A 14893-nucleotide genomic window follows, 5' to 3' on the forward strand; every position below is an offset into this window, starting at 1 on the left:
GGATTTGGTTACGGAACTTTTCAAATTATGTGAAGAAATCTCGCTTAGAAATTTATTTATTTATTTTCATTGGAAACATGTTTGTTTATGTGGGTGTTTTTTGGCCTACACTTTGTTAATGAGGTTTTATTTTATTATTAAAAGCAGTTTCAGAAACATAATTTTATTGTGAAGGTACTTCTTGTCTTTCAGTCAAAGAATATAAATCCCATTTTATTAGTATCAGCAAAAAGAGGATGAGTTTCTTTTGAGGAAAGATAGAAACGGATGAAACCTTTATTTATGCATTTTCTCAATTTATGGTTTGGTGTTCATTGATTGATAATTGGATTACATGCTGATGACTTGGGCTAGTTTCCAAAGTAGAATGTGAAAGTTTCTCACCGCGAAACAACGGTTTAAAATTCAGATAAGTAAAGGATTATGATTAATACTAATATGTTAATAGGTTTGGCGCGATTGAACGTGCATACAGTTGCATTTCGACGATTGGTTAACTACTGAATCTGGTAATAATAGCTTTAGCTTACTGCGACTATGAGCGTGAATTCTTATTTTGTATGTCTGCAGCAATATTGAGATATAGTGCAGGAGGCAATAGCTTAATATAGATTGTTGGTAAGAAGATGAATGTTGGGAAAGATAGGATGTTCATGAAATCGCAATACTCGAGTACTGGTTTCCGAATTTATGATTTGTTTCCTCTAGAAAGTTAATTTTCATGCATGATTGTTGTAGTGCATCTTACTGGTTTTATTTTACTATGTCATAAATGTTTTCTCTACACAACTGAACCCAACTTTAGATCGATAAAAAACAATGGCACCAAAACACTTCCATTTGTGGGTGCACAATTTAAGTAATAGTTTCTTCCGGCTAAGTGTATCGACGAGACAAAATTCAAATATTTAAGGGTATATCTTTCTGCATCTCCTTGAGTACTTAATATATTGCTTTCTTTCTTTTCTACTTCGATTAATTTCAGTTTTACAGTATCGACTTATAATGGCACTAAGATCTCCATTTTTTCATACACACAAATTATTTTTTCCCCTCTTACATGACAGGTTCGAAGCGCACTGAGATATTTGGAAGCTGAAATATGTTATAATCGGCGTAATGATAATCAATAAGGAATTTATAGATAAAGCAAGTAAAACGAAACAGTTTATGTGTGATCATGATATAGCTAGCTAGTGTGGCGTCTATTGTTGTTTAGTTTCTTCTTATCATTTCATACTTCCCTAAAATTCCAGAACCATTTCATAAGCAAGCATATGGAATACTGGTAACACAGATAAATTCATCTTTGTGTTGACATTTAAAAAAAAAAACGATTCTGGGCGGACCGTGAAAAAAAACGCCCAAAAAATCGTCTCCTCACATGCAGGTAGGCCCTGCCCACGTGGACTCGTAGGGGTGAGGTGCTTATCTTTTCCATCTTATTATGGTGCACATTATTTTCTTACCATTGTTGACGATTATTCTTGTTCAGTTTGGGTTTATTTGATGGCACATAAAACTGAGGTGGTGCAAAATTTCCAGAATTTTTGAGTTATGGTTGAGACACAATTTGACAGACAAGTTAAGAAGGTACGCAATGATAATGGTACGAAATTTCTACCATTAATTCCTTTCTTTGCTAAACAGGGTATAGAATTTCAAACTTCATGTGTGGATACACCACATCAAGAATGTGGCTTGTGCTTTGCGTTTTCAATCAGATTTACCTCTTCGGTTTTGGGGTGAATGCATCCTAAGCGCTGCTTATATTATTAGTTGCACGCCTACTACCTTGCTTAATGGTAAAACTCATATGAATTGTTATTGTTGAGGGTGAAAACAGTTTCTGCTGATTTTGGTAATTTCGTGTGTGTGGGTGAGAAACGAGTTTAAACCCTAAACAATGTACTGCAAGGGTGTACTTTGATTCGAGATATCAATCTATACAAGTCCGGCCTAAACCAAGAAATGGCAGTTCCAGACTTGTTTCGGTCACAAAGTGAAGGAGGAGGGTTGGTCTTAGGGAGGAAAGCGAAGAGAGTGGTGTGACCAGAATAGTTAATTCTGGAAGAGTAGTTGTTTGACGACTTGTATCATAAAGTAAAACGCTAGCAGTTTGGAAAGCTAACAAGTGATTTCTAAGTGTTGTATGCTCCTGATCCAAAAACTTATTTTTTGGTGAAATAGGTGTGACCTATTTATACAAGTCGCAACGAAACGTACCCTGGTCTCGTAAGAAGTGGAAACGGTTGAGTAAATGGAAGAAAGCGGTAACGGGTAACGCCTGGAATTGATGTTTCCATAATGAAGGAAACGTTTCACCATTACTTCTTGTATTTACTAACCGCCTCACTCTTATGACACTTTCTTGTAACGAGCGTAGTGTACGCCGCACGATGTAAACCGCCAGACCAATACCCTGATGAGCATCCCCCAGTTTGTGACATGTTTTGATGTCTCGAGTGTTTTCGTGGAAAACGTGTAGCATGTTGCTATTGTTTGGCAAGTTAAGATTGAGAGGCTTGCCGGTTCGGTGGTGACTTTCGACGGCCAAGATTTCGCATCTTGAGAGGAAGGTTAGCCGTTGATTGTGGTTACCTTCCGTTGGTAGCCAGTGGCGCGGCCACGGTGCTGGCATGGCTTGCGCATGCTCTTGGCGTGGCTAATTAGGGTTTGGTGTCGTGACCAAAAAATTGACATAGTTATGTATGTGTCGTGGCCAAAGAGTTGGCAGCGTAGCCAAAGGTTGCCACAAGTCGTCTGGTGGCAAGTTTGTACGGATGAGATCTGCATATCAGGAGGAAGGATAGCCGTTGATTGTTGCAACCTTCCGTTTGGCAGCCAGCGACATGGCCGGCATAGCTTTGACGTGGCCAAATTAGGGCTTTGGCACCGTGGCCAAGAGTTGGCACCGTAGCCAAGAGATTGCCACAAGTCGTTTGGTGGCAAGTTTGTACGGCTGAGATATGCATCTCAGGAGGAAGGATAGTCGTTGATTGTTGCAACCTTCCGTTTGGCAGCCAGCGGCATGGAGGCATGTCTGGCATGACTTTGGCGTGGCCAAATTAGGGCTTTGGCACCGTGGTCAAATTAGGGTTTTGGCACCATGGCCAAGAGTTGGCACCGTATCCAATAGATTGCCACAAGTCGTTTGATGGAAAGTTTGTACGACTGAGATCTGCATCTCAGGAGGAAGGATAGCTGTTGATTGTTGCAACCCTTCGTTTGGTAGCCAGCGGCATGGAGGCATGGCCGGCATGGCTTTGGCATGGTTTAGGCGCGGCCAAGCTAGGATTTTGGCATAGTTTTAGGCGCGGCCAAAATTAGGGTTTTGGCATAGTTTAGGCGCGGCCAACATTAGGGTTTTGGCATAGTTTAGGCGCGACCAAGCTAGGATTTTGGCATAGTTTTAGGCGCGGCCAAAATTAGGGTTTTGGCATAGTTTAGGCGCGGCCAAAATTAGGGCTTGGTATTGGGACAAAGGTTGCCACGCGTTTGGTGGCGAACTTGGACGGCTGAGATTTGCATCTCAGAAGGAAGGGTGGTCGTTGATTGTTGCAACCCTTCGTTTGGTAGCCAGCGGCATGAAGGCATGCCGGCATAGATTTGGTGTGGAGGTGTGGCTGGCATGGCATGCCATCGGCACTATGGTGCGGCTGGCATGGTTGGGATGCCTTTGGCGCGGAGATGTGGTTGGCATGGTTGGCATGCCTTTGGCGCGAAGATGTGGCTGGCATGGCCTGCCATTGGCACGGTGGTGCGGCTGGCATGGTTGGCATGCCTTTGGCGTGGAGATGTGGCTGGCATGGTATGTCATTGGCACGGTGGTGCGGTTGGCATGGTTGGCATGCCTTTGGCGCGGAGATACGGCTATTAGGGTTTAGCGAGTCGAAACCCTAGTTTAAAATATGTGGCACGCGTGATTGGCACGTTTGGCTAGCATGCGCGGCTGGCTTGTGCAGAGATGATGTCAGTCAGTACCGAGGGCTCTGCCGTGGAGCATGGCATATGAAAAAGGTACCCCGGTAATTTACGCAGACATGTTGAATGGTTCAATAAATGTGCTAGTGGAGGCATTATTACTCAAGTGTGACGTCACTGTCTGACTAACGTTTTACCTAAATAAAAACCACCATCAACAGTTACATAGAAAACCTTTTATTTATACTCATATTATAGTATTTGGATATATGTGTTACGCAAGTGTTGTCCCTCGTGATCGAAACAAGTTTAATCCACGAAGTCGGCATTGTATATTTGTTGGTTATCTTTATAGAAAAAAAGGTTAAAGGTTGTTTGATTTGGAAAATAATAATAATAATTGTGTCTCGTGATGTAGTTTTCTTAGAAATCAAATTTCCTTCCAGTGTTGTTTTTTAGATGATATTACTGAAGACTGCCCAATTGAGTTACCTGACAGGATGTTACTTCAGTCAGACTTGTTATCATCTGAAGACTGCCCAATTGAGTTATCTGACAGGATGGTACTTCAGTCATACTTGTTATCACCTGACACAACCAGGACAACACAGAATATAACCGACAAAAGTTCAGTTGATGGGACTTTGGTAACGGACAGGACAGTCGGGACTTTAGTAACAGAGAGGACTGCACAACAGATGAACAAGTCAAAGCAAGTGACAGACAAGGCTACAACTATAACATACAGAAATACAGATAAGACTGCGACTGCACTGCAGGATAAATAGTCACAGAACATGACAGATATGACCATGACAGACAAGACCGTGACAGACAGGAATAAGGACAAGATTGCGATTGCACAACAAGAGAAACAGTCAGACAGGACTGCACATACATGAACAGACATGACTTTGCAGATTGTTACCGACGGGAAGTCATATAGGACTTCACAGCACGTGAATAAGTCACAGAATGTGACAAATATGACTGCCCGAAATGTTACAGACAGGATATCAGGTGAAGTATCAGAAATTTTAGTCTTCTTTGAAGATGCACGAAACAGTTCAAACGACACGTTATCAGGTAGTTTTGGGAATTCTGACGACACGTTATCAAAAGTTGTATTACCTACTACAAAAAGTCACATTGTTGTTAGTGACATTTCTGACACGGCTGTTAGACGAAGTGCTCGGTCTCGTTTTCCTAATACTTGGTTCAGGGATTTTACATGCAATATTGTCGAAGCAATATACCCAGCTCCCCCACTCCTCACTCATCAACGTCTTCAGGTATTCCTTATCCCATAATTAATTACGTGTCATGTGCAAATTTTTCGCTAATCATACTCGTTTTTTGGCGGCAATTACTTCTTTTAACGAACCTACCAGTTATACTGAAGTTGTTGCCTTTCCTATTGGCGTGTAACTATGTCCATGAAAATTAGTGCTCTTGATAAGAATGGTACGTTATCTATTACTGATCTGCTGCCGGGGCATAAGGCTATTGGTTGTAAATAGATTTACAAAATTAAATATAATTTTGACGGTAGTGTCGAGCGCTATAAGGCTCACTTGGTTTTTCTTGGTAATAGACAGGTTGAAGGGGTGGATTATCATGAAACATTTGCTCTCGTAGCTAAAATGGTTTATGTTAGAACATTTTTAGCAGTAGCAGTTTCTCGTGATTGGGGGTTACATCAAATGTTCATAATGCCTTTATACATGGGGATCTTGATGAGGAAGTATCTATGCAACTTCCTCCCGGATATTCGACTAATTTTTCTGGTAAAGTGTGTCGACTTCATAAATCTCTGTATGGTCTTCGTCAAGCTCCTCGTAATGGGTTTGCCGAGCTTGCAGGTCCTCTTAATATTTTTGGATTTCTACAGTCTTATGTTGATTATTTTATATATACCCTACGGCGAGGTTAGAATTTTATTCGTGTACTTGTCTATGTGGATGATTTAATTATTGTTGGGAATAATTCCGTTGCTATTACTGCTTTTAAAGCATATTTAAGTCGTTGCTTTCATATGAAAGATTTGGAAAATCTTAAGTATTTCCTTGGTATTGAAATGTCTCGAGGAGGTGATGGTTTGTTTTTATCTCAACGGAAATACACCTTGGACATTATATCTGAGACTGGACTTCTTGGGGCAAAACCAGCTTCTTCACCTAATGATCAACATCATCGGTTAGCTCTAGACAATGGACCTTTATATTCTGATTCCTCTCAGTATCGTCGACTTATTGTACGTATGGTTTATTTGATCATTACGCGTCCGAAATTGTGTTACTCCATACATTTATTGGCTCAATTTATGCAGTCTCCTCGGGTGTCTCATTAGGAAGCTGCTCTCCGAGTTCTTCGTTATTTAAAGGGCCATACAGGTCAAGGGATTGTTTTACACAAGGATAGTACTCTTCAACTTAATGCTTATTGTGACTTTCATTGGGCCTCCTTCCCTCTTAGTCGTCGTTCGCTTACTGGTTACTTTACGTTTTTGGGAGGCTCACCTATATCTTGGAAGACAAAGAAGCAACACATAGTATCTCATTATTTTGTTGAGTCCGAGTACCGTTCTATGGCTCATACTTTTAGTGAGCTCACGTGGCTAGATGCATTATTGAAATCTCTAGGTGTTTCACTCTCAGCCTATGCGCATGTACTGTGAAAGTTAATCCGCACTTCATATTGTTGCTAATCATATTTTTCATGAACGCACCAAACATATTGAGATTGATTGTCATTATGTACATGATCAAATTCAGTCAGGCGCTATTATTACTTCTCATGTTCTCACAACCTCTCATCTTGCAGACATCTTCACCAAAGCTCTTGGGCGTCGTCCTCAATTTGAGCTGCTTCTTCGCAATTTGGGCACTCGTAATCTCCATGCTCCAACTTGGGTGGGGGGGGGGGGAGGGGGTATTAGGAGATACGTATATTTGTACATATAATTAGGAAATATGCTAGTGAGGAAAGATATTATTTTGTGCAATTTTGTTTTGGGTTTTCTACCTATTTTGTCTGAGAGAAACGGGCTGTAACTTTCAAACTTTTGATAATACAAAACCTTCATCTTCTCTACCTTGTCGTTTCAAAATAAGGCAAAAAAAAGTTTACTTGGCATGCATACATACACAGATAATTAATAAACTTGCACAATAAAATATGGATAAGATATTTAGTTTCTTAAAAGCCTTAACCCCTTTACGGCAGCTACCGACATACCCAAATAGGGATCAAACATTTCACTGACAATGTGTTTTCATTATATTACATTAAATGCACAAAGAAAGAAACCTATTTTGAGGCATACTAGATTTTTTTGAGGCATACTAGATAATGCCAAAATAGGGTCACTAAATAAAAAACAACATCACCCCTCATCCACCATTTTTGATAATGTCATAACTACCCTTATATAATTAGTGTAAATGATTATGATTAGAATTGATTAATTATGAATTTTAAGGATTAATTAAACATTAAATTATTAGTGGTGAATTAGTAGAAAAATCAAATTTATGTGAGAGAGTTGGGATTTTTGAGAGGAAGAAGAAGAAGTGAAGAAAAAAAAGCTTGGGTTTTGACTTTTTAGATTTTAGTGATTAAAAGTGACCAAAATGTGTGATTCAAATCAGAGGTAAACTTTTATCGAGGTTTAATTTCCTTTTATAAGTTGAATCTACCAAAAAATTGATTTTTTAAAACCCATATCTGCTAACCATATGAACAGTTCGGCTGATAACTTTTGAGCCGAACCTCTATTTTTTTGAAATTATACCTAGGTTCGGCTGATAACTTGTCAGCCGAACCTAGGTATAATTTCAAAAAAAACAAAGGTTCGGCTCAAAATTTATCAGCCTAAGTTCACTCAGAAACTGAATCATCCACTAGGTTCGGCGTGAAAAATTGAGGTTCGGCTGGAAAATTGAGGTTCGGCTGAAAATATTGTAAAGTCGCATTAGCCGAACATAGTGTTTCTCTAAATCATACACTAAGTTCGGCTCAAAATTGATACTACAAGATCAGCCGAACTGATCTTCTGAAAACCCTAATTTCATCTTTGAAATCATATTCTACCGATCAAACAAAATAAAATCAATCAAAAACAAGATGGGTTTGTTACGCATACATTTTAAAATACATCTAAGAGCAATTGAGATTTGGATTTCGCATTCCAACATCGCGCACTTTGATTCGTGTTTCCTTTGTTTGATTAATTTCTTTATTGAATTGGAGTCCTAGATGTTTAAATTTAAAGTTTATTTTGATTTTTAATTTTAGGTTTTTGAGGATAAGGGAACTATGACAAATTGAAATTATTTAGGGATATATAGGTAATTACACTACCTTTAGACACCGCTTATAAACCCACCCTACATAATATAATGGATGAGTATGCCTCAAAATAGGTTTCCAAAGAAATAGCAAAAGGAATGGAGCAAAAGAATCCCGATTATGAGCTTGGGCCTTCTTAGATGTCGATTTTTCCCTTCTATTCAGGCCCTACCACTGTCTTCATGGTTCTTTTTAGCACAATTGCTCCCCTGCTTCTTTTTAGCAGTCATGTTTCTTTTTTCTTGGATTTCATATCCATCAGGACCATCACAGTGTTTCCTTTTAGCAGCTTCAACTTTTGACTCTTGAATTTTATCATAATGTTTTCTATGGATGAGCAGAAAGATTGATTTCCGGTATCATTCTCACCCTAAGATTGAGGATGAATTTTTCAATATTGGGATCAACTGTTTCATTTTTAGTTTCTTTTCTTGTTTTCTTTCCCTCTTCTTTCTCTCTCTCCCCCCTTTGATATTTTATTTTTGTGTTTCATATCTATGTCTTGTAAATGGTTGCATATGAATAAAATTTCTTCTTCGATCAAACAAAATCAATAACAGCTGGTTCAATAACTCTAAGTGTCTCATAATCATTAATCCCAAAAGACCCATCTTTAATTGGGGACTAGGGATGTCAATTCGCCCCACCCAAACCCATCCCGAGGAGATCGCCCATATTGGGTAAGATTTTACCCGTATGAACGGGATTGGATACGGGTAATCCCCATAATTAGTGATGCAGGGATGGGATTTAAGGCTTCCGCCCCGTACCTTTCATATCTAGGATTTCTAAAGTATTATTTATTAATTATTTTAATGTTCATAGGGATTTACTAAGGATACGGAATGCATAAGGTATTTCTATAACCCACTCATACAAATTATATATTTATATAACTCACTCATACAAAATTATACTATCGATGATTGATCTTACAATGTTAATTATATCAATAATTATAATCAAGCTTGCATGATTGTAACCAAGCATCATAAATAATTGGAAAAAAAAAACTTTGTATAGATAGCTTCACTGTCGGTAATATTTTTTTTGCATTTTTGACTTCGTTGTGGTATACTTGATAACATTATACGGAATTATAACACAGTTCAAAATATCTCTTCTACTGGTATGGGTAACTCATGGAGAAGCCGACCCCTACGACTATTTTCCATACCCGTCCCTGTCCCAGTTCTTATGGGTAACGGGTGATGGATGGGTTTTTATTTTTTGAACGGGTAGGGGATGGGTTTTCATTTTTTTAACGGGGAGGGGATGGGCCCCATTGCCATCCCAATGGGGACTTGGAAGTGGTTCACCTTCATTTAGATTTTTGTTATAGGGAAATCCAAATAATTGATGGGAAAGATGACTTTTGGTCAAGCAGAGTTGAAATATGATGGAAATAGAAAACCACTTGAAATCATCCAGATCTCACAATTTCACCTGTCATAATTCCAAAATAATGTTTCATCTTCTATAAAATTTGAAATCAATTTGCATCTGATTTTTTTCCCCTTGATTAATTGGTAAGGTCTCAATAAGAATCAAACACCCAAAATGTTGACGTGATTTTTTTTTTCTTTTGTGTTTTCTTATTTTAATTAAAAAGGATAACTAAATTTTGGTCAGTATGTTGTAGATCTTATAAACTCCTTTAGCTTGATTTGGCTGGTTTGGTCGATTAGAAGATGGTAATTGAGCCTTCTCCTTCTTCCCTGCTATTTCCAATTGATTCCTATAGGTTTTCCTTCTTGGCATCGTATTGCTGACTGTTTGGCATGATCGTTCCAAATCACCAATAATATATATTCAGAGAAATCACGTCAAATAAGAATAAAACACTCTTTATAGGAGGAAGAAGTATCAGAAAAAAAACATTGGATTTAGTCATATACGAACATAAAGGTTAATATATTTTTATTATCTTTTATTTGCCCCCAAGTCATTTTATTTTGACCAGTGTACTCGTATTTTAATAGCATGTTACTTGCACATGACATCCTGTCAGCAATAAGAGCATCTGTACCGGTTTCATGTTTTTCCGATAGTTATTCATATTGCATATATTCAGATCTCATCAATTGTCGTGGCATGTAGCTTAGCACAAAACTAATTGCGATAATAAGTAATTGAATCAGTGATATTGTTAGTAGCTATAAGTATGGTAGAGAATAATATTTACCCATGTAAGAAACTAGTAACTACTCGTATTATTATAATTATCACTAAATGTACGGTTTTGTAGGTTTGTCAATCAAATATCATTCCAGTTTCGTCATTTTATATTTACCTGAAATTTCCTTCCCAAAAGACTATCTGCAAGTTTAAATGCGTCTCCAAGACTTGGAAATGCCTTCACTTTAATAGTTCTTTCATGAAGTTATATCTTGATCAATCAAAGGCAAAACCTAAACTTCTCATATGCATTGCCTCCAGTGATTCCATCGGCATTTATTCAGTAAAATATGGGATTCAAAGTGGTGAAACCATTCTTAAAGCAGATATCCCATGGGCTGTTCCATGTCATGTGTTAATTCTCGTAGACGGTCTGTTTTGTTTCACTAGAAGCGAACATCATTATTCTTGTCGTGTTTATAACCTTGCAACGCGTCAAGCGGCTCCTTGGGTTAATACCTCAATGACACTGCATAAAGGGTCTCTGGTTCCAATTTATGCATTCGGACTTGATAAGTCAACTGGAAAATAAAAAGTGTTATGCATCTGGGAAGTATCTAAGGATGAATTTGGCTATGAAATGATGGCTGGAAAAGTGGATTATATTTGTGAGATGTATACTGTTGGAGAGAAGAAATTCAATCTCATAAACCAGGCACCACCAGTCAATAAGATATGCAGACCCGCGATTTATGCAAACACGTCAGTTTATATGAGGAACGTTGATGTTGATTTTACCAGAGCACCGGATAAAGAACTTCTTGTAGACTTTGACTCCGCGACTGAAAAGTTTAGACTTATTGAGCTCCTATCTTTCAAAGATTTTTCTTGGAGGGAATCATTCCTCGATAGCCATTTCACTTGTTAAAAATGGATGAACATATCATTATCATTGTTAGAAGAAGCGATGATACTATCAAGTTATGGGTATCAGATGATGATGATTCCACCGATAAGACTACCCATTGGATAATAAGAAAACTTATGGTACTTCCTCATTGGTGGAAATTAATTTGAAACCTTCATGTTGATGCTATCAAGGGGAGTGATTTAGTTTAACCTTCCTATTCCTGATGAAAAGAGCATCTTGGGATCTTTATCACTCTTCAGAATTAACAGGGATAATGGGTTCATTCGGAAAATTAAAAACATTAACATAAAGCCATCATTGGAAGCATCATCTCACTACGGTATGTTTGGATTTTATGAAAGCATTGTGTCCATTCAAGATTTAGAGAAGAAAGACAAGTTGGTGGGTGACGACGGCAATCCATAATTATTATTTTTTTCTTCTATGAAAATAATCCACAGAACCCCCTTAATTATTATTTTATAGGCTATCTTTAAATTGGAAATCGAAGTTTTATTTTAGGAAACCATAATTTTGAGACCATAGTTTGGATTTCTCTCGAAATTAGGAAACTACAGAATCTCTCAGAGATGGGTTTTGTAATGTGAACATGGGATAGAGTTTAAAAGTTCAAATACGATCATTCAAATTTGAAAACTATCAAATATAAACTATTTAAAATTTAAAAACTACCAAAATGTACAAAATCATAAAAAAATGTGAAAAAAAATATTCATATGGAAATAAAAAAAATCATGTTCACCACAACAAAGATTCCTAGTAACAGCGCCTAAAAACCGTTATCGAACGTTACACAAAAAATTTATAGGAAAAAAGATGTTAATCGACAAATATTCATATGTAAAAAATAAAACTTATATCACGAGACGTTGTTTTATTAACAGGTGGGACACATTTCATAATTAGTTGATATTAATATGCAAAATAAATAAAAAATATTAACATAATATAAATATATTGTTGAGTTTTTCCATGTGATGAAGAGTTTTCAATCATAGAAGAATACTTATATACAAAAGTGATATATTCGTTTGTGTCAATACTTCTTTTGAAAATATACCATAAATTTCGCATGTATAAACTAAAATTTAAGCACATCACTTTTCTTTAAAATTATGAAAGTGGCAAAATCCATAAAGATATAAACACATTTGAGTTTTTTTGTGAATCCAAATTAAAAAATTAGTGCGCGTTTTTGAAAATGTGAGTAAAAAAGGTTTAATATGTAAAGACGAATTCAAAATTTCTTATATAGATAATCACATGTTTCGTCAAATTATAACTGCTAAAGTTTGTGCAAAACAAGACAAATCACGGGGCAACATATTTTTTTCCGCTATGGGCAAGGGATTCTGAGGACCGGCCATGTAGTATGTGGTCTAATTTCCTAATTTATACTTGTTGTTCAAATAAACTTTAAAACGACAAGCGTTTATTAACATACAATTATATTTCGTGCAAAATTAATTCTTCTAAATTTATATCACATACCGACACCGATAAATCTGATTACCTCTATAAAAATAGAGGAATTTATCATTTGGTTCTGGTCCCGTATAAATAGTTGTAGGTCCAACCGGATTTTTCAGTTAACCATAGGTGCAAAATTGTTTGAAACATGAAAGTGACAAATAAAATCCCGGCACCAAACATATGTATTCCCATGATCACCTCCTTTCACCCGTTTTCCACCCGTTACAACATTAATTAGGGCTCTGAAAACTACCCAAAACAGCAAACCGAAACCACTCTTCGTCACCACTACATCATTCTAAAATTTAAACCATTCTACATCACCAGTCCATCATTCTGAGAAAAAATAATAAAAAATACCATTATGTGTTATTGGGATGAAGTTTAATTATTATGAGGATTGTCAAACGACGATCTAGGTTGTGGGTAGTTCTCAGAAGCGACTTGAGTTGCAATCGGTGTTGCATAAATGTTGTCAAAAGAGTTTTGAAATAGGCCTTCGACTGAAGTTGTAAGATTACAGTTTGAAGATGAATTTAAGGTAAAAGAAGGAACTTGACTTTCAATTTGTGCTACATTATCATCTTCTTTCGCGTCGTCATTTACAACTTGATCCCCACAAACAGCTTGATGTTCATTACCAACCCGTCAATTTCCATAACATTATCTCTTAACGATGCATGTTCATAGTCGCATAGCAAAGGTTTGTTGTTGATTTCAAAATGTTCATTTCTTGCAAATAGTATTGATAAGTGCATAATTCATATGATTTTAGTGTCCATTCCATACTTGTTTTAGCTATTATTCTTGCATGTATTTGTGTTATTACTCTTGTTTTCTATTATTTGTCTCTATTAGGTTAATCATCCAAAAAGGAGCTACAAAGTGCTAAAAAGAGCTAATAAGAGAAGCAAGTATCCAAGTTCCCAAGTCTAAGAGAAGCGGAAGAAGTGTGACGAAAATGAGCAAAACGCTCAAAATCAAGAGATGGGCCAAAGACCGAGATTAAATCATTCAAATTCAGAATTTCTCATCACCATCTTGAAAATAATTAAAAGAGGAAAAGAATTCAAAAAGAATGAGGTCATTTCGAGCTCGGACGAAGAAGTTGTGGGCAAAACAAGTTTTTTATCGAATACCGAAGACATGAAAAGTATGCAAATGGGTATGCAAACGGATTTTCAGCATGCAAACGGGTATGCATACTTATTTACTTGGATTTAACTGAAATTTAAGTATGCAAACGGGTATGCATACTGTTGAAGGCCAAAATTCACGGTTATGGTCTCTATTTTGTATTTTCGGGTTGGGTTCTTTAACCGACATAGATACTTTATGGCCAAGCAATGTAAACCTATATAAATAGGTATTAGGCCTTTCATCAAAAGGGAGAACATCTCATATCACAATCGAGGGTTTATTCTACATCAAAACCTAGGGTTTACTGATTATTGTTTTTGAGGGTCGTTGTTGTAGTAAATATGATTCGAACTCAAAGATTTGTGAAGATTAAATTTAAAGGTTTAATAAAATTATATACAAAAAAAATATCAACAATGGTGAGAGGTACTGGGACTTAAGAATTTCACCAAATTCCATTCATGTGATTCAAATAATAATTCCATGCAATTATAGCTCAAATATTAAAAATATGGACTCTTATTCTTTGCCAATATAGATTCTCAAAATATTAGTTATAAATCGTAAGCATGGAACATCAAACATTTAAGCAAGCATGACCCATCAAATAAAATGATAACTAATTAATTCGAACCATAAATCAATTAAAAACAAGTGCAAAAGTCATAAAAAGAATTATTAAAATTACCACATGCGTGAAATAGGGCTCCATCCGTCGTCCCAGTGTTGGGATTTAGCTTCTCATATTAATCACTTGCTCAAAATACATGTTTGTTGCTCAAAAGTTGATTAAAATGATAAAAGTGAGTAAAACAGTGAATGTACGACCCACATAAGGCGTCACAAAAAGAACGATAAGAGACAGGTGATGCTGATGTTGAGACTGCACTGCGACCCTCCAATGTGCGTCTTAGACCCTGTTGATTAACGACTGTCTACGCCAGTCTGTTCTTCGTG

The sequence above is a fragment of the Papaver somniferum genome, chromosome 7 (assembly GCF_003573695.1).
Source record: "Papaver somniferum cultivar HN1 chromosome 7, ASM357369v1, whole genome shotgun sequence".
NCBI lineage: Eukaryota > Viridiplantae > Streptophyta > Magnoliopsida > Ranunculales > Papaveraceae > Papaver > Papaver somniferum.